The following is a 21,095-nucleotide window of genomic DNA, read 5'->3' as shown; positions in this document are numbered from 1 at the left end:
ACTTTCTGTCTCAATTTCTGAAGGAAAGTATTCACAAAAAAAAAAAAAAAGTTGAGGGAATTCATCACTTCTAATCCTGCCTATAAAAAAAGCTATAGAATTGAATGGAAATAAAAAGGAAGCTAATGAGTCATAAAAAAACATTAGAAGGCAATATAAAAGTTACTGGTAATGGAAATATGTAGTGAAAGTTGAATTTTGTATTATGGTAATGAGGGTATATAATTCAGTTACAACTCTATTTAAATAACATTAAATGTAGTTATGTTTATTTTTATGACAATATTATATTATTAGACAATATAAAAATATGTAAATTCTAACATCACTAACCTAAAAAAGTGAGGGAAGTAAAAGTAAAGTCAAAAGTATAGAAATTCCATTGCAATTAAGTTATTAGTTTAAAATAGAAGGTTATGATGTAAGCCTCACTATAACCATAGAAACCTGTAATAATCAGACAAAAGAATATGATAAAGAAGTCAAAGCATACTGATACCACAAGATATCAAAACACAAAAAGAGTGGGATAAAAAAAATAAACAATGGACTCACAAAAAAACACAAAACAATAAACTGTTCATAGTAAATCCTTTCAGTAATTGCTTTCAACCTAAATGTATTAAAATTTTTAATCAAAAGGCATAGAGGGATGCGTGGGTGGCTCAGTTGGTTGAGCTTCCAACTGCAGCTCAGGTTATGGTCTCACGTTTTATGAGTTCAATCCCCACATTGGGCACTGTGCTAACAGCTCAGAGCCTGAAGCCTGCTTCAGATTCTGTGTCTCCCTCTCTCTCTGCCCATCCCCAGCTCACACTGTCTCTCAAAAATAATAAATAAACTTGTTTTAAAATGACATAGAATGACTAAATGGAAAACAAAAAAACAAGATCCAAGAAGGTGCGGCCAACAAGAGACTCATTTTAGTTTTAATGACCAACATAGCAAAGTAATGGAAAAACTCATTTCAATGTTAACCACTGAAAAAGCAGATGTAGCTATACTTATATTAGACCAAATAAACTGTAAAAATAGTAAAAGATCCAATAAAAGTCATTAAAATAATGCTAATGGTGTCAACCAAGATATAACAACTAAATATTTATGTTGTGAACATCAGAGCACCTAAATACATATAGCATAAACTTAGCTAAAAGGAAAATCAAATAACAATACAATAATAAAGACTTTAATACTCCACTGTCAATGATGAATATTACAACCAGACAGAAAATCAATTAGTAAATAGAAGATATGAACAACACTAGAGACCAAATGGACCTAACAGACATATACAGAACATACATCTAATAACAGGAGAATACAGACATATCTTGGAGATATTTGGGGTTCAGTTCCAGATCACCATAATAAAGTGAATATTGAAAAATGTGTCAAATGAATTTTTGGTTTCTCAGTGTATATGAAAGTGGTGTTTATAGTGTAGTTTAATAAATGTGCAATAGCATGTTGTCTTAAAAAATGCATACCTTAGGGGCGCCTGGGTGGCGCAGTCGGTTAAGCGTCCGACTTCAGCCAGGTCACGATCTCGCGGTCCGTGAGTTCGAGCCCCGCGTGGGGCTCTGGGCTGATGGCTCGGAGCCTGGAGCCTGTTTCCGATTCTGTGTCTCCCTCTCTCTCTGCCCCTCCCCCGTTCATGCTCTGTCTCTGTCTGTCCCAAAAATAAATAAAAAACATTAAAAAAAAATTAAAAAAAAAATGCATACCTTAATTAAAAAATATCACTAAAATTTCTGAACTTTCAGGGAATCATAAACACTGGTGATAGGACTCCATAGCAAGTAAAATATTAACGTGAAAGTTGAAATATTGAGAGAATTACCAAAATATAACAGAAATACCAAGTGATGTTGCTGTTGAAAAACTGATGCCAGTAGACTGGTTTGACTCTGGGTTTACACAAACCTTCTATAGAAAGATAGATAGATAGATAGATAGATAGATAGATAGATAGATAGATAGATATAAATATAAATATATTACCTGTGAAGTACAATAAAGCAAACAATAAAATGAGGTATGCCTATACACATTTTCTCAAGTACACATTGAACATTAACTGGGTGTGTCCATGTTAGGCCACTAAACAAGTCTTAGCAAATTCAGGAAGACTGAAATCATACCAGGTGTCTTCTCTAACCACAGTGGTATGAAACTGGAAATAAATAAAAAGACCAAAACTAGAAAATTCTAGAATGCATGTATGTTAAGCAACTTTCTCCTAAACAACCAATGGATTAAAAAAAGAAATGAAAGGACACATAAAAAGTATCTTGAGACAAACAAAAATGGAAACACCAAATATCAAAACATAGGATGCAACAAAGCAGTTCCAAGAGGAAAGTTCCTAACAATAAATACCCACATTACAAAAAAAGATCCCAAGTAAACAACCTCTTTCCCTTAAAAAATGGAACAAAATTAGCCCAGAATTAGGAAGAGAGAAAAAAAAAATCAAAATTAAAGTAGATAAAAATAAAATAAGAACACAGGAAAACAAAAGAAAAGTTTGACCAAACCAAGAATCATTTCTTTGAAAATGTAAACCATCTTGGCAAACTTTAATTTAGACTAACCAAGGAGAAAAGACAGAACCCATTTGAACAAAACTAAAAATGAGAAAGGAGACATTACAACAGCTAACATAAAAACATAAAGGATCAGTGCACCTGGGTGGCTCAGTTGATGAAGCGCCCAACTCTTACTTTTGGCTCAGGTCTGATCCCATAGTTTGTGGGGTCAAGCCCTTCAATGGACCTGGCACTGGTAGCTCAGGTCCTGCTTGGGATTCTCTCTCTCCCTCTCTCTCTTCCTTTCCCCCACTCACATGAACACACTCTCAAAATAATAAACTTTAAATATATAATAAATGATCATAAGAGTTCACTATCATCAACATATGCAACAACCTGAACTAGCAGAAGTGAAAAATTCTTAGAAACATACAGCCTACAAGAATGAATCAGAAAGAATTTTTTAAATCTAATAAGAGACTGAGTCAATAGTAAGGAGATTGGATCAGTAATCAAAAACCTCCCAACAAAGGAAAACCCAAGATCAGAAAGCTACACTGATGAATTTTATCAAACACCTATGTAAGAATTCACACCAATCCTCAACATTTAAAAAAATAATAAGCAGAGAACATTTCTAAACTCATTTTATAAGGCCAAAATATCCCTAATTTCAAAGCCAGAACAAGTCTCTATTGGAAAACTACAGACCAATTTTCTTGATCAATATGGATGCAAAAATTCCCAATAAAATACTAACAAATTGAATTCAGCAGGGCATTAAAGGATCACTCACCATAATCAAATGGGTACAATGCCTGGGATACAAGGATGTTTCAACCACCACAAATCAATCAATGGGATACATTAACAAAATAAATGAAGAACTATATGGCCATTACAAGAGAAATTCAAAAAGTGATAAAATTCAACATCCATTCATGATTAAAACCACTTAAATTAGGATATAAACAACAAACCTCAGTGTAAAAAGGTCTTATATGACACACTTCCAGATAACATACTCAATGCAGAAAAGTTGAGAGCTTTTTCTCTAATATCATGAACAAAACAAGGGTTCCCACTTACCACTTTTATTCGACACAGTATTGGAAATCCTTGCCAGAGCAATTAGTCAAGAAAAAGAAATAAAATTAATGAGAATTGAAAAGGAAGAAGTAAAATTGTCTCTCTTTGTAGATGACATGATTTTATATGTTGAAAATCCCAAAGAACACACAAAAACAAATCCAGTAAAGTTAAAGGATACAAACTGAACATACAAACATCATTAGCATTTGTATACACTAACAGCAAATTATCTGAAAAAGAATATTTTCCCATTTACAATAGCATCAAAAAGGACAAAAAAATTAGGAATAAGTTTAACTGAGGAAGTAAAAAGATCTCTGCTCTTAAAACCAAAATGCATTAATGAATGAAAGCAAATATGCATATGAATGGAAATGTATCATCTGTTCATAGACTAGACGAATATTGTTAAAATGTCAATACTACCGGGGCGCCTGGGTGGCTCAGTCGGTTGAGCGTACGACTTCAGCTCAGGTCATGATTTCATAGCTTGTGAGTTCGAGCCCCATGTCAGGCTCTGGGCTGACAGCTCAGAGCCTGGAGCCTGCTTAGGATTCTGTGTGTGTGTCTCTCTCTGCCCCTAACCTACTCACATTCTGTCTCTGTCTCTCTCAAAAATAAATAAACATAAAAAAAAATTTAAAAAAAATGTCAATACTACCAAAAGCCATCTATAGATTCAATGTGATGCCTGTCATGATCTATCAAGATCTATTGAGATCTTAATGGCATTTTTTTTCTACAAAATCAGCAAAAACTATCCTAAAATTTATTCGGAACCACAAGAGATGTTGAATTTCCAAAACAATCCTAAAAAGAAGACCAGAATAGGAGAGTTCAGACATCCTGATTTCAAACTATACAACAATGCTATAGAAATCGAAACAATGTGGTACTAATTAGACTTAACCAAGAAGGTAAAAGACCTATACTCTGACAACTCAAACACTGATGAAAGAAATTGAAGGCAACACAAACAAATGTCAAGATATTCTGTATTCATGGACTTGAAAAATTAATATTGTAACAATGTCCACACTACCCAAAGCAGTCTATGGGTTCAGTGTAATCCTTTTCAAAATGCCAACAGCATTTTTTGTAGAACTAGAATAATAGTAAAATTTCTATGAATCACAAAAGTTTCATAAAACTTGAGAAAGAATAAGGCTGGAGGTATCACAATGCTAGATTTGAAAATAAACTACAAAGATGTAGTAATCAAAACAGTATGGTACTGGCACAAAAAGTGGACACATAAATATGTGGAACAAAATAGTCCAGAAAGAAAACCACATTTATATGGTCAAGTAATATACAACAAAGAAATCAAGAATATACAATAGGGGAAATACAATCTGTATAATGGTGCTGGAAAAACTGGACAAATACACACAAAGGAACAAAACTGGCCTACTTTCTCACACTATACACAAAAATAAACTCAAAATGGATTAAAGAGCTAAATGTGAGACCTGAAACCTTACAACTCTTAGAAGTAAAAAAAAAAAAAGGCAGTTATCTTTTTAACATCAGTCTTAGCAATATTTTTCTAGATTGTCTCCTCAGGCAAGGGAAATAAAACCAAAAATAAACTATTGGGACCACACCAACTTAAAAAGCTTTTTTACAGCGAAAGAAATCATAAAAATTGATAAGGAAATTATTAAATAGGAGAAGATATTCATAAATATTTGATTAAAAAGTAATATTAAAATAAAGAGCTTATAAAACTCAAAACCAAATGCTAATCATCCAGATGAAAAATGGGCAGAGGACCTGAATAGGCCTTTTTCCAAAGAAGACCTACAGATGGCCAACAGACACACAAAAAGATGATCAACATGACTAATCATCCGAGAATTTCAAATTGAAATCACAGTGAGAGATTACCTTACACCTCTCAGAAAGGCCAGAATCAAAAGGACATGAAATAAGTGTTGGCAAGAATGTGGAGGCAAAGGAACCCTGGTGCACTGTTGGCAGGAATGCAAATTGGTGCAACCATTGTGGAAAAAATTATGGAGGTTTCCCAAAAAGTACAAAGTAGAAATGCCACATCATCCAGTAATTCCACTACTATTTTCCCAAAGAAAATGAAAACACTAGTTTGAAAAGATATATGGACCCGGTGTTTATAGCATCATTATTTACAATAACCAAGATATTGAAGCAATCCAAGGGTTCTTCCATAGATGAATGGATAAATAAGATGTGGAATATTATTTAGCAATTAAAAAGAATGAGGTATATTTGCAACAAGTATGGACCTAGAGGGAATTATGTAAAGTGAAATAAGTCAGACAAAGAAATATGCCATATGACTTCACTTATATGTGGAATCTAAAAAACAAAACAAAAAGCAGAAACAGCCTCTTAAATAGAACTGATGATGGTGAAAGGAGAGAGGGGGTGGAAGGATGGGCAAAATTGGTGAAGGGGAGTGAGAGATACAGGCTTCTAGTTATGAGATGAATAAGTCATGGGGATAAAAAGCACAGCACTGGATATATTCAGTGGTATTGTAATGGTCTTGTATGATGACAGATGGTAGGTATACTTGTGGTGAGCATGATGTATAATGTCAAATCACTCTGTTCTACACTTGAAACTAATGTAACATTGTTTGTCAGCCGTACTTCAAGTAAAAAAATAAATACAACAGCAAAAGGAGGAACATAGTACTGGCATTAAAAAAGACATACAGATGGAGTGCCTGGGTGGCTCAGTTGGTTAAGCATCCAACTCTTGATGTTGGCTCAGGTCTTGATCTCACAGTTTTGTGCATTTGAGTCCTGCATTGGACTCTGCTCTGACAGATACTGCTTGGGATCCTCCTGTTCTCTCTTTGCCCCACCCCCTGCTTACTCTCTTTGTCTCTCAAAATAAATAAACTTAAAAAAAGATACATAGATCAATGGAATATAATTGAGAGCCCAGAAGTAAACCCAAGAAATATGTTCAACTAATAGGATCAGGATTCCAAGAATACTTACTGGAGAAAAGACAGTCTCTGAAGTAAATGGTGCAGTGACAATTGGATACGCACATGTCAAAGAACAGAACTAGACACTTGTCTTATACCATTCACAAAAATTTACTTGAAACAGATTAAAGACTGAAATATAAGATCTGAAATGATGAAATTTATGAAAGAAAACTGGAAAGAAATCTCCTTAACATGGATCTTGGCACTGACACTTTGGATATTACACCTAAAGTACAAGCAACAAAATAAAAAATAAGTTGGGCTACATTAAACTAAAAAGCTTCTGCACAGCCCAATAAAATTTCAACAAAGTAAAAGGACAACCTATGGAATGGGAAAAAATAATTGCAAAACATATCTGATAAGGAGTTAATACCAAAATATATAAAGAACTACAACTCAAGAGCAAAAAACTAACAAAAATATCCTATTTAAAAAATGGGCAACATAGCTGAACAGATATTTTTCCAAAGGCAATACACAAATGGCCAGCAGGTACATGAAAAGATACTCACTGTTCATTAGGGAATACTAGTCATTAGGGAAATACAAATCTAAACCACAATGAGAGATTACTTCATGCCTGTTAGAATGGCCATCACCAAAAAGACAAGAGATAGCCAGTGCTGGTGAGGATGTTGAGAAAAAGTGAATCCTTTTGCCTTGTTGCTGGAATTGTAAAGTGATACAGCCACTATAGAAAAAAGAATGGAGTATCCTCAAAAAATTAAAAATAGAACTATTTTATAATCCAGCAGTTCCACTTCTGAGAATATAGTCAAAGAAATTAAATATGTAAACTATCATTTAATGAGTTCTATTTCTTTTTTTCCATTTCTGATCATTTATATCATTATGTGAATTTTACTTTCATCTAACTTTTTAAAAATGTTGGCATAACCTTCTCATGTGCATCCCCACATGTATAGTAACAGTATTCACCATAGTCAAGACATGGAAAAAACAGATAAGTGGATAAAGAAGCTATGGAATATATAATAGGGAATATATAATGTAAATATTATATATAAAATGGAATATATAATGTGGAATATTATAATATATAATATGGAATATTACTCAGACATAAAAACAAAAAAATTCTACCATTTGTGACAACATGGATGGACCTTGAGGACATTAAGTGAAATAAGGCAGACAGACAATAGTGTATAAACTCACTTACATATGGAATCTAAAAAAAGAAAAAAGACACCCACAGGGGCATGGGGGGGGGCAGGAAGCAAGCTCATGACAAAAGTCATCAGTTTTATGGTTATCACAAGTGTGGGAAGAGGAGAAGGGAACTTGGGAAAATATCTTCAAAAGTGCAAGCTTCAAGTTATAAGATAAATAAGTACTGGTGATGTATAGCATGAGGACTATAGTTAACAACTTTCCTATGTATCATACAGCAGAATTAAGAGTAAAACCTTAGAGTTCTCATCACAAGAAAAGTTGTATTCTTTTTTGGCTGTTTCTTTTTAATGTGTCTCTATGAGATGATGGATGATAATTACACTTACTGTAATCATTTCCTAATAAATGTGAGTCAAGTCATTATGCTGTACACCTTAAGCTTATGCAGTGATGTATGTTAGTTATTTCTCAATAAAGCCGGAAAACATTAATTTAATGACAATTAAACAAGATGTCATTTCAAATGCAAATTTTGACTCTGCATAAGACCAGGAGACTGACCTGCAATGGTGCCTCACTAATGACTTGAGAGTTTTGCTACGTCATTAAAAAACTAAACATATATGTAAAGTGTTTAAACATCTGTGTGGTTACTAACCTAGATTCATGTCTGTTTTCATATTTTCTTTAAATAATATTTTAATCTTTAACAACTATTTTGATTATATGTAATATTTAGGTAATCTCTTTTTAACACATATTTATTCTTTTATAATCCATTCACCCAAAGAAGTTGCTGGTCTGTAAATGTTTAAGACCTCTCTATCATTATCTGACAGATAAATTCCTACATTCATTCATATGTACTCTTTTTTCACTTCTCTATTTTAAATTCATATGGAAATTTATGTTTCTTCCTAACTTCTGTTAAGAGTTTATTAGTTTTCTGTGAAACTTTGAATGGCTTAAATTATCTCACTTTTGATATCATAAGGAGAAATGAGAAGATGGAAGGAATGTACACTATTACAGATGTAGCATAGATCAAAATGTAAGAAATTGTTACCTCAACATATTTGAAAAATAATGTGAAAAGAAAATTCATGGAATGATATAAATGATCAGAAATGGAAAAAAAGAAATAGATCTGTATTGAAACAATAGTTTGTTTTTTTTTTCCCACAATGAAAACATCAGACACAAATGGTTTTATGGGTGAGTTATGTTGAACATAAAGGAAGTCGTTTCTGTATTACACAAACATTTTCAGACAATACTGAAATACAGAAATGAAATCCCATTTCATTTTACAAGTAATATACTTCTGGCTCCCAAATCAATCAAGGACAGTATATAAAAGGACAATAATGGCCAGTCTCACTCATGAACATTGATGCCATATCCTAAATAATTAATAAACAAAATACAATAATGTATAAGAAGGTAACATATAAACTGAGAACTTTGTTTTATTCTATGAATTCAAGTTAGGTTCAACATTAGAAAATGTATTAGAAATCACTACTTTACAGTTTAAAAAGAAAAAGACATGGTTATTTCAGTGTATAATGTATCTATACCATACATTTGGTGCTCAGTGTTTCTCACTATTCAATTTTTTTCTCTTGCCTTAAATTTAAAAGCAAGTCTGAAACTGGGAAAAGTGTGATCTTTTCAATAAATGGTGCTTATTCAACTAGATATCCACATGGGGGAAAAAATCCTAATCCTTATCTTACATTGTACATAGTATCAAGTCCTGATGCCTCCTAACTCTAAGCATGGAAGCAAATAACATGAGAGAAAATGATTTGCATAGACAGTGGTATATTATTTAATAAAGAGCTAACAAGATAGAAAAAGATCAGTAAGTAGATTACATTAAAATTAGAATTTTCTGTCTGTAAAAAAGATATAAAACTCTGTTATCAGTGTCCGGTGTAAAGAGCTTGGAAATCATCACCCTTATTCTTAAAACAAGAAAAAAAATCTAACTGAAAATAAATGACTTTTCTTGAAACCATCAGAGAACTGAGATTGCAGGGCAAATCTCTATCCTGAAATCTGGAGATAGATAGACAAATCCAGAGTTGCACAGCTGAGGTCCCCTTATCAGGTAGAAACATGTAAATGGTATTTTGACCAGCTGCTGGAGGGGAAGCATGGATAAGAAGGAGAGGGAGAAACTCTAGCTCCAAACTCAAAGGAGTCATCACAATTTCATGAGTTTTACTTCAAGGAACTTCACCAAGTTCCAATAGTGAGGAGCTGAGAAAGATCTTGTGGTTTAGGCAAGGAGAGAGGAAGAATATTCACTGTGCAATATTACCAAAACATTCTCCCTACAAAAGCCTATTCTCTAGGGAAAAAGACATTACCAGAGACTTATCCCAGCTGGGGAAGGACATCCATCCCACTGCACTCCCTGTTAGACTTCATGCCTTACTAAGAGAGTAGAAAAAATTGATAATGCTGGAGAAACACTTGTGAAGGTCATCTCAGATACAGGCCCACTAAAAGTCTAAGAGTCTTAAGATTATAAAGTCTTTCCCTTCCCCTACACCTTATCATCACACCATCAAGTCTTTAGCATACTAGCAGTGAATTAAAGCTGAAAGGGCTGCAAGATATAAACTCTGAGAAGGAATACTTAGGGAATTCTACATAAAGAGGTAAGACAAAATCAAGGAAACTAAAGCCTCTGGCTGTTACAGCTACAACATTCAAAATAGCCAAACTCCTAGCTAAACTCACAAATTCTCACATGTGTTCAGCTTATTTACCCCAGTTTCTGTCATCAGATACAAAATGTCTGGCTTTCAACAACAACAAAAAATCACAAAACCAGCCAAGAGCCATGCAGAAAACAGAAAAAAAAAAAAAAAAAAGCCTAAAGAGACAAAACATCAGAACTAGACTCAGATATGATACAGATGTTAGAATATTCAGAGAGGGAATGTAAAGTAACTATGAATATGATATAAGGGCTTTAACAGCAAAAGTATAAACATGCAAAAAAGAGATGTGAATATAGCATAGAGATGGAAAATCTAAGAAGATATTAAAAGGAATTGCAGGAGGGAAAAAGAAACAGAAATGAAGAATGGACTCATCAGTGGACTGCACATGGCCAAAGAGATAATCAGTGAGCTTAAAAATATGTCAATAGAGGGGTGCCTGGGTGGCTCAGCTGCTTAAGCATTGTACTCAATTTTGGCTCAGGTTATGATCTCACAGTTTGTGAGCTTAAGCCCCATTTGGGCTCTGTGCTGACAATGTGGAGCCTGCTTGAGATTCTCTCGTTCACTCTCTGCCCCCTCACAATCTCTTGATCTCTCAAAAAATAACCATTTAAAAATATGTCAATAGAAACTTCATAAAACTGAAATGCAAAGAGAAAAAAACAAACTATACAACGACTGTGGGATGATTTTGAAAGGTACACCATATGTGTTCTTAGAGTAAGAGAAGAAGAAGAAAAGGAGAGTAGAAGAAATATTTAAAGCAATATCAGAGGGCATTTTGAAATTAATGGCAGACACCAAATCACAGCTCCAGGAAACTCAGGGAACACCAATCAGGATCAATATAAAAATATCTACACCTAGGCACATCATATTCAAGTTATAGAAAACTAAAGACAGAGGAAACCTTAAAAGAAGCCAAAGGAAAATAAACTTCTTACCTATATAGGAACATAGATAAGAATCACATTGGATTTCTCATTAGAAATCGTGCCACCAATAGGAACGTGGGGTGAAATATTAAAAATAAAGGAAAGGGGCACTTGGATGGCTCAGTTGGTTAAGCTTTTAACTCTTGATTTTGGCTCAGATCATCATCTCATAATCATGGGATCGAGCACCATGTTGGACTCTGCACTCACCATGTGGATCCTGCTTGGAATTGTCTCTCCCTGTCTCCCAGCCTGGCCTCATGCACAGGGACTTTCTCTCGCTCTCTCTCAAAAAATAACATTTAAAATGTTGAAGGAAAAAACCCAAGAATCCTAGAATTATGTATTCAACAGAATTATTCCTCAAAAGAATTGGAGAAACAAATGCTTTTTTAAAAAATATTAATTTTCATTTTGATCTTTCATATTATATAACTAAATGTGTGAACACTGCCAAGATCTATACGTATCTGTGAACCAACATTTACCAAGTGACTAATGCATGACGTTCCAAAATTCTACATGGGTAAAAATATCCATTCAATGTGAAAAATATTCCAACAGATTTAAAGGTAACAGACTAAAAAAACTTATTGACATGATTTTGGACTCAACATTGAAATAAACTTTAGGTTATTAAGAGTCTTACTTTTCCAACTACATATTTAAATAAGGCTAGCTTTTCTTCATGTGCTCCTATAAAATGTCACATCAAAAAAGACTGGATACAGAAGAAGATATGAGAATCTAGCTGTATTTTATTTATTATTTATTTAATTCAATAATTACATCCAAGTTAGTTAGTATATAGTACAATAATGATTTAAGGAGTAGAATCAGTGATTCATCCCCTACATATAACACCCAGTGCTCATCCCAGCAAGTATCTTCCTTAATGCCACTTGTCCATTTAGCCAATCCCCCCACCCAAAACCCCCTCAGGAACCCTCAGTTTGGTTTCTGTATTTAAGGGCCTCTTATGTTTTATCCTCCTCCCTGTTTTCATATTATTTTTGCTTCCCTCCCTTTATGTTCATATATTTTGTATCTTAAGTTCCACAGATAAGTGAAGTCATATGACAATTGTCTTTCTCTGACTAATTTTGCTTAGCATAATACCCTTTAGTTCTATACATGTTATTGCTAATTCCAAGATTTCATTCTTTTTGATTGCCAAGTAATATTCATTGTGTATGTGTGTGCACACCATGTATACATACAATATATATACCTCATCTTCTTTATCCATTTATCACTTTATGGACATTCAGACTCTTTCCATACTTCAGCAATTATGGTAACGCTGCTATAAACATTGGGGTTCATGTGCTATGAATCAGCACTCCTAGATACTTTGGATAAATTCCTAGTAGTGCAATTCCTGGGTCATAGGGTAATTCTATTTTTAAGTTTTTGAGGAACCTCCATACTGTTTTCCAGACTGGCTTCACCAGTTTACATTCCCACCAGTAGTACAAAAGTGTTCTCTTTCTCCACATCCTTGCCAACATTGTTGTTGCCCGAGTTGTTAATTTTAGCCACTCTGACTGGTGTGAGGTGGTATCTCAATTTGGTGTTTATTTGTATTTCCTTAATGATGAGTGATGTTAAGCATCTTTTCATGGGTCTGTTGGCCATCTGGATGTCTTATTCGGCAAAGTGTCTATTCATGTCTTCTACCCAATTCTTCACTGGATTATTTGTTTTTTGGGTGTTGAGTTTGATAAATTCTTTATAGATTTTGGATACTAACCAAAATTTTTGCAGATATCTTCTCCTATTCCACCGGTTGCCTTTTAGATTCGCTGATTGTTTCCTTCTTTGTGCAGAAGCTTTTTATCTTGATGAGGTCCCAATAGTTCATTTTTGCTTTTGTTTACCTTGCCTCTGGTGACATAGTGAGAAGTTGCTATGGTCGAGGTCAAAGAGGTTTTTGCCTGCTTTCTCCTCAAGGATTTTGATGGCTTCCTGTCTTAACAGTTAGGTCTTTCATCCATTTTGAGTTTATTATTGTGTATGGTGTAAGAAAGTGGCCCAGTTTCATTCTTCTGTATGATGCTGTCCAGTTTTTCCAGCACTGTTTGCTGAAGGGACTGTCTTTATTCCACTGGATATTCCTTCCTGCTTCATCAAAGATTAGTTGGCCATACGTTTGTGGGTTCATTTATGGGTTGTCTATTCTGTTCCATTGATCTATTTGTCTGTCTTTGTGCCAATACCATACGTGTTGATGATTACAGCTTTGTAAGCCTGGAATTGTGATGCCTCTAACCTTGGTTTTTTGTTTCTTTGTTTTTCCAGGATTTCTTTGGTTATTCGAGGTCTCTTCTGGTTCACTACAAATTATTTTTTAATTTATATTTATTATAGGATTTTTTCCTGAAATAATAAACAAGCTTGAATTTGAAAAACAAAACCAAACAACACAGTACTTGCACACTAACATTTCCCAAAGCCAGGAAAGAAGAGTCTTTGAAATTCTTTCATGGGTTTTCTTTTTTTAATATACGAAATTTATTGTCAAATTGGTTTCCATACAACACCCAGTGCTCATCCCAAAAGATGCCCTCTTCAATACCCATCACCTACTCTCCCCTCCCTCCCACCCCCCATCAACCCTCAGTTTGTTCTCAGTTTTTAAGAGTCTCTTATGCTTTGGCTCTCTCCCACTCTAACCTCTTTTTTTTTTCCTTCCCCTCCCCCATGGGTTCCTGTTAAGTTTCTCAGGATCCACGTAAGAGTGAAAACATATGGTGTCTGTCTTTCTCTGTATGACTTATTTCACTTAGCATCACACTCTCCAGTTCCATCCACGTTGCTACAAAAGGCCATATTTCATCCTTTCTCATTGCCACGTAGTATTCCATTGTGTATATAAACCACAATTTCTTGGGGCGCCTGGGTGGCTCAGTCGGTTGAGCGGCCGACTTCGGCTCAGGTCATGATCTCACGGTCCGTGGGTTCGAGCCCCGCGTCGGGCCCTGTGCTGACAGCTCAGAGCCTGGAGCCTGTTTCGGATTCTGTGTCTCCCTCTCTCTGACCCTCCCCCATTCATGCTCTGTCTCTCTCTGTCTCAAAAATAAATGTTAAAAAAAATATTAAAAAAAAAATAAACCACAATTTCTTTATCCATTCATCAGTTGATGGACATTTTGGCTCTTTCCATAATTTGGCTATTGTTGAGAGTGCTGCTATAAACATTGGAGTACAAGTGCCCCTATGCATCAGTACTCCTGTATCCCTGGGGTAAATTCCTAGCAGTGCTATTGCTGGGTCATAGGGTAAGTCTATTTTTAATTTTTTGAGGAACCTCCACACTGTTTTCCAGAGTGGCTGCACCAGTTTGCATTCCCACCAACAGTGTAAGAGGGTTCCCGTTTCTCCACATCCTCGCCAGCATCTATAGTCTCCTGATTTGTTCATTTTGGCCACTCTGACTGGCATGAGGTGATATCTGAGTGTGGTTTTGATTTGTATTTCCCTGATGAAGAGCGATGTTGAGTATCTTTTCATGTGCCTGTTGGCCATCTGGATGTCTTCTTTAAAGAAGTGTCTATTCATGTTTTCTACCCATTTCTTCATTGGATTATTTGGTTTTTGGGTGTGGAGTTTGGTGAGTTCTTCATAGATTTTGGATGCTAGCCCTTTGTCCAATATGTCATTTGCAAATATCTTTTCCCATTCCGTTGGTTGCCTTTTAGTTTTGTGGATTGTTTCCTTTGGTGTGCAGAAACTTTTTATCTTCATGAGGTCCCAATAGTTCATTTTTGCTTTTAATTCCCTTGCCTTTGGGGATGTGTCAAGTAAGAAATTGCTGCAGCTGAGGTCAGAGAGATCTTTCCCTGCTTTCTCCTCTAAGGTTTTGATGGTCTCCTGTCTCACATCCAGGTCCTTTGTCCATTTTGAGTTTATTTTTGTGAATGGTGTAAGAAAGTGGTCTAGTTTCATTCTTCTGCATGTTGTGTCCAGTTCTCCCAGCACCATTTGTTAAAGAGACTGTCTTTTTTCCATTGGATATTCTTTCCTGCTTTGTCAAAGATGAGTTGGCCATACTTTTGTGGGTCTAGTTCTGGGGTTTCTATTCTATTCCATTGGTCTATGTGTCTGTTTTTGTGCCAATACCATGCTGTCTTGATGATTACAGCTTTGTAATAGAGGCTAAAGTCTGGGATTGGTTCAGTACAAATTTTAGGATTGTTTGTTCTAGCTCTGTGAAGAATGCTATTATTATGATAGGGATTGCATTGAATATGTAGAATGCTTTGGGTAGTATAGGCATTTTAACAATATTTGTTTTTCTAATCTACGAACTTGGAATATTTTTCCATTTTTTGTGTCTTCTTCAATTTCTTTCATAAGCTTTCTATAGTTTTCAGTGTATACATTTTTCACCTCTTTGGTTAGGCTTATTCCTAGGTATTTTATTGGTTTTGGTGCAGTTGTAAATGGGATTCCTTGATTTTTCTTTCTTCTGCTTCATAATTTTTTATTTATTTTTTAATATATGAAATTTATTGTCAAATTGGTTTCCATACAACACCCAGTGCTCATCCCAAAAGGTGCCCTCCTCAATACCCATCACCCACCCTTCCCTCCCTCCCACCCCCCATCAACCCTCAGTTTGTTCTCAGTTTTTAACAGTCTCTTATGCTTTGGCTCTCTCCCACTCTAACCTCTTTTTTTTTTTTTCCTTCCCCTCCCCCATGGGTTTCTGTTAAGTTTCTCAGGATCCACATAAGAGTGAAATCATTGGTGCAGCCCGTCTGGAAAGCAGTGTGGAGGTTCCTCAGAAAATTAAAAATAGACCTACCCTATGACCCAGCAATAGCACTGCTAGGAATTTATCCAAGGGATACAGGAGTACTGATGCATAGGGGCACTTGTACCCCAATGTTTATAGCAGCACTCTTCTGCTTCATTATTGATGTATAGAAATGCAACCAATTTCCATGCATTGATTTTATATCCTGCGACTTTGCTGAATTCATGGATCAGTTCTAGCAGTTTTTGGCAGAATCTTTTGGGTTTTCCACAGAGTATCATGTCATCTGCAAAGACTTTAAGATTGACTTCCTCCTTGTGTATTTGGATGCCTTTTATTTTTTTGTGTTGTCTGATTGCTGAGGCTAAAACTTCCAATACTATTTTGAATTAACAGTGGTGAGAGTGGACAACCCTATTGTGTTCCTGACCTTAGGGGGAAAAACTCTTAGTTTTTCCCCATTGAGGATGATATTAGCTGTGGGTCTTTCATATATGACTTTTATGATCTTGAGGTATGATCCTTCTATCCCTACTTTCTTAGGGTTTTTATTAAGAAAGGATGCTGTATTTTGTCAAGTACTTTCTTTGCACCAACTGAGAGGATCACTTGGTTGTTATTCTTTCTTTTATAAATGTGGTGTGTCACACTGATTGATATGTGGATATGAACCAGCCCTGAATCCCAGTTATAAATCTCACTTGATCATGGTAAATAATTTTTAATGTATTATTATATCCACTTAGCTAGTATCTTGTTGAGAATTTTTGCATCCATGTTCATCAGGGAAATTCTTTATAGTTCCCCTTTTTAGCGGGATCTTTCATTTTGGAATCAAGGTAATGCTGGCCTCATAGAATGAGTTTGAAGCTTTCCTTACATTTCTATTTTTGGAACAGCTTCAAAAGAATAGGTGTTAACTCTCCTTTAAATGTTTGGTAGAATTCCTTTGGAATGCCATCCACTCTGGACTTTTATTTGTTGGGAGATTTTTGATTAATGATTCAATTTCTTCACTGGTTGTGAGTTTCTCACTGACCCACAACCAAACATCTCTCTTTTGTCTCAGGCTTTTGTCCATTCCTCACTTCTACACTGTATCCACACTTCCCCACAATATCCAAGCCATCAGCCTGCCAAGTGGCACCTCCCTCCCGAATTTTATCTCAGATGGGCAATGCTTCCAAACCCCTCACTTCTGACAACACTGCAGCTTGGACCCACTCCATCCCTCTGGGGGAGGATCTCACAGAGCAATGGCTGGGGGCCACATTGCCCCAGAGAACATTTTTGTGATCATGCTGTGGCAGAGGTTCAGAGATTGTGGTTGGTGCCGGCTTACCCAGAAAAAAGTGTGTGCAATTGCATAGCAGCAGTGGTTCAGAGATTATGTCAAATCACAACACACAGCTGGCACCAGGTTTCACCACACTCTGGTGCCTTTGCTCCAATACCAGCAAACATGGCTGCTCTCTGGGGTCTGCTGGGACTTTTGCCTGTGAGGAGGCTGTGTGGCCTCTACCAAATACCCTCCAAAAAGGGAAACCGCTTCTCCCTGTGTGGCCCATGGATCCCTCAGACCTCACACTGCCTGTTCCCAAGGATTCGCCCTTCCTACCAGAGCACCCCCAGGTATTGAGCTCCAGATTTTCCAACTCTGCGCTCCCCAGTTTATAGGGTCCTAATGGTATTGCAACCCTCTCCTTTCTCCACATCAGTGGTGTTGGGAAACAGATTTCTTGTTCATTCCCTTGTGAGCGTTTCCACTCTTTCTCTCCAGCTACTTTTGGGAGGAGTCCTTTTCCTGTACTCTCCGATGTGCCACATTCTCTCCTGCTTCTTTGTCCTCTCTCCACAAAAACATCTCCCTATTCTCTGAGGCTTCTCTCTTCCACCTCACCTCTCCATACTACATACCTGCTGAGTTCTATGTCTTGCATTATGCAGATTTTTGTGTTATTCCAAAGATCAATTTCCTAGGTGTGCAAAATGGTTTGGTGCTTATCTAGCTGCATTTCAGGGATGAAAAAAGCCAAGAACTTCCATGCTGCTACACCATCTTGGCCCCCATTCGAAACAGATGCTTTTTCAGACAAACCCTGAGGGAGTTCATCATCAGTAAGTTGCCCTGTAGAAATGTTCAAGACATTCTTCATAGATAAGGAAAATTATATATAACAGAAAAAATCAGATCTACATAAGAAAGGAAGAGCAGAGATGCAATAAATGAATGTAAAATACAATCTTTTATTTAAAAATATTCTTAATTCCTCTAATAGACAGCTGTTGGTTCAAAGTAGAAATAGTTACAAAGGATAGAGTAATATTAGCCTAATGATAAATTAAGTGAATGACAGCAATGTTAGAAGGGATGGGAGGAGAAATTGGGAATACTCTGTTATAAAGTATCAACACTACACATGAAATGGTATCATATTACTTGAAGGTGAATTTAGACTAGTTAAAAAGGTATGTTGGAAAGTCTAGATAAATGACTAAAAACTCTTGAAAGAACTACGATTGATTTACTAAGAGATACAATAGAATCATAAAATGCTCAGTTAAAACCAGAGAAGCCTGAAAAAAAGGGAGTAGGAAAAGAAAAAAGGTAATGAAAAAACACATTTACGAACATGGTGGATATAATCTACCTGTAATCTCTAATCATTTCAAATGTGAATAGTATTACTACACTGCTTTGAAGACAGAGATTGTCAGAGTGGATAAAAATAAGACCCAACTACTTTTTGTCTACCAGAAATCTGCTTTATACATGAAGGCTCCCATACTAATCAAATGACAGCTGGGGTAGCAATATTAATTTCCAACAAAGCAGACTTCAAAACAAGGAAAAGTACTAGGGATAAATTTCCATATTACATAATGACAAAAGGATAATTAAGAAGAAATAACAATTGTAAATATGTATGCGCCTAACAACACAGCATAAAAATTTATGAGGCAAAACTGGCAGTAGTCAAACAAGAAATAGACCAACTGCCTATTACATTTGAAGACTTTGACATACCTCTTTCAGTAATTGATATTACAAACAAGCAGAAAATCAGTAAAATTAGAATTGATATGAATAGCAGTATCAACCCATTTATTCTAAGTGATATTTGTAGAATTTTCCACCCAAAGAGAGCAGGATACATATTAATAAAATATATCAATAATAGGATTAACTGGTTATGGTAATTGGGTACAGTTAATATAGTAATTCTTGGTACTATTTTCACATTTTTCAGAAAATCTAAAGCTGCCCTAAAATACTAAGTTTATTAAAACAAAAAGAGATACATTATGAAACTAAACAACAATAGCAACAAAGAAAAGCCACAACATGGGGAAAGATATTTGCACTTTATATATTTGACAAAGGTATACTATACCGACGACATGTAGAACTCCTATTAATCTATGAAAAAAATAAAGATTAAAAGCCCAATAGAATAATGAACAAGTGAGTTGAAGAGACATTTTACAACAGAAGGTATACTAATGTTGATAAGCTATGAAGAGGTACTCACTCCATTAATCATCAGAGTAATGTAAATTAAAGCCACAGTGAGATACCACTGTATAACTGCAAGAATTGCTAAAATTATAGAGTCTGGTAAGTATTGGCAAGAATTTTGAACAGATGACATTCTTAAGCAGTGCTGGTGGGAGTTTAAATTGATACCACCACTTTTTAACATATGCATACCTTAAAACTCAGCAACTGCATTCCTAAATATATACTAACAAAATGTACACACGTTCACCAAAAAATATGTTCAAGAATGTTCACACTAGTATTCTTTGCAATAGCCCCAAATTGGAAGCAATTCAAATCCATGTCAGCAATTGAATGTATATAGATGGTGGTATCTGCATTTATCATTTATGATCATTAACAAAACCCTACTACATATAACATGTTTGAATTTCAAGAATAGTTGTTGAGCAAGAGAAGACAGACATGATGAAGTGTATATTATATTATGTAACATTTGAAAACATATAAAACTCATCCATTAGTGATAGATGCTAAGATGGGAATAGCATAATGGGGGGGGCGATGTGAGAAGGGCATCTTAGACTGGTGATATTCTGTTTTCTGATGTGGGTGGGCTTATGCACACTCGTTGATCTGTACAGTTATGATTTGTGCTCTTTTCTCTATGTATACTTGAAAGAAAGAAACCAGTAAGAAAATGGCCAAAGGACTCCATTGGGTATTACACACAAAAGGGAACACAAATGCCGTGTTATTAATCAGAAAAATGCAGATGAAAATAAGCAATTCTATTTTATTCCTTGTATATTGCCAAGCAGCTAAAAGTCAGACATATCCAGGGTTGGATATCCAGTGCTGGTAATAATGTTGATTTACAGAAAATCTCACATCCTGCTAATGAGACTATGTAGTGATACAACCACTTTTGAATAAGGTTGGTTCTTTATAGTAATTTTGAACATGTACCTACCCTGTGATCCAGAAATTCATTGAGATATATACTTAGAAAATCTCTTGTACACGTACAGCAGGAGATACAGTGAGTTTATAGCAAAAATGTTAATAATAAAAACTGAATCAGCTCCAATTTCCATCTCAAATGAATTGGGTAAAGTATTGCATATTCACATAATGAAATATGCTATGGTAAGGAATATCTAAGAGCTACGTGTAATCACAGGATTCGTCTGCAAAAATTAATAATGGGTGAAAAAAGCAAATTATTGAAGAATACCTAAAGTAATGTTTGTTATGTAAAAATGTGAGGTTTGAAAATAGACAAAATTAGCCATCATTTTAACACTATAAAGAAAAACAAAAGCATGATTTGCAGAGGGCACATGTCATCAAGTAGAGCTTGCAGGGGAATTCAAAAATATTAGTGATGATCTCACAGCTTG

The 21,095-nt window shown here is 35.3% G+C and overlaps 1 protein-coding gene across 4 annotated transcripts in view; it reads left to right on the top strand.

The window, feature by feature from the left end:
- Positions 1-21,095, top strand: part of HMGCLL1 (3-hydroxymethyl-3-methylglutaryl-CoA lyase L1) — a 193,777-nt gene that overhangs the window by 133,879 nt on the left and 38,803 nt on the right. The window lies entirely within an intron of this gene.

This window comes from Neofelis nebulosa, chromosome 6 (genome assembly GCF_028018385.1).
Source record: "Neofelis nebulosa isolate mNeoNeb1 chromosome 6, mNeoNeb1.pri, whole genome shotgun sequence".
In the NCBI taxonomy this organism is placed as follows: Eukaryota; Metazoa; Chordata; class Mammalia; order Carnivora; family Felidae; genus Neofelis; species Neofelis nebulosa.
The sequence above is the reverse complement of the archived record's forward strand: the minus strand, read 5'-3'. Positions and strand labels throughout refer to the sequence as shown.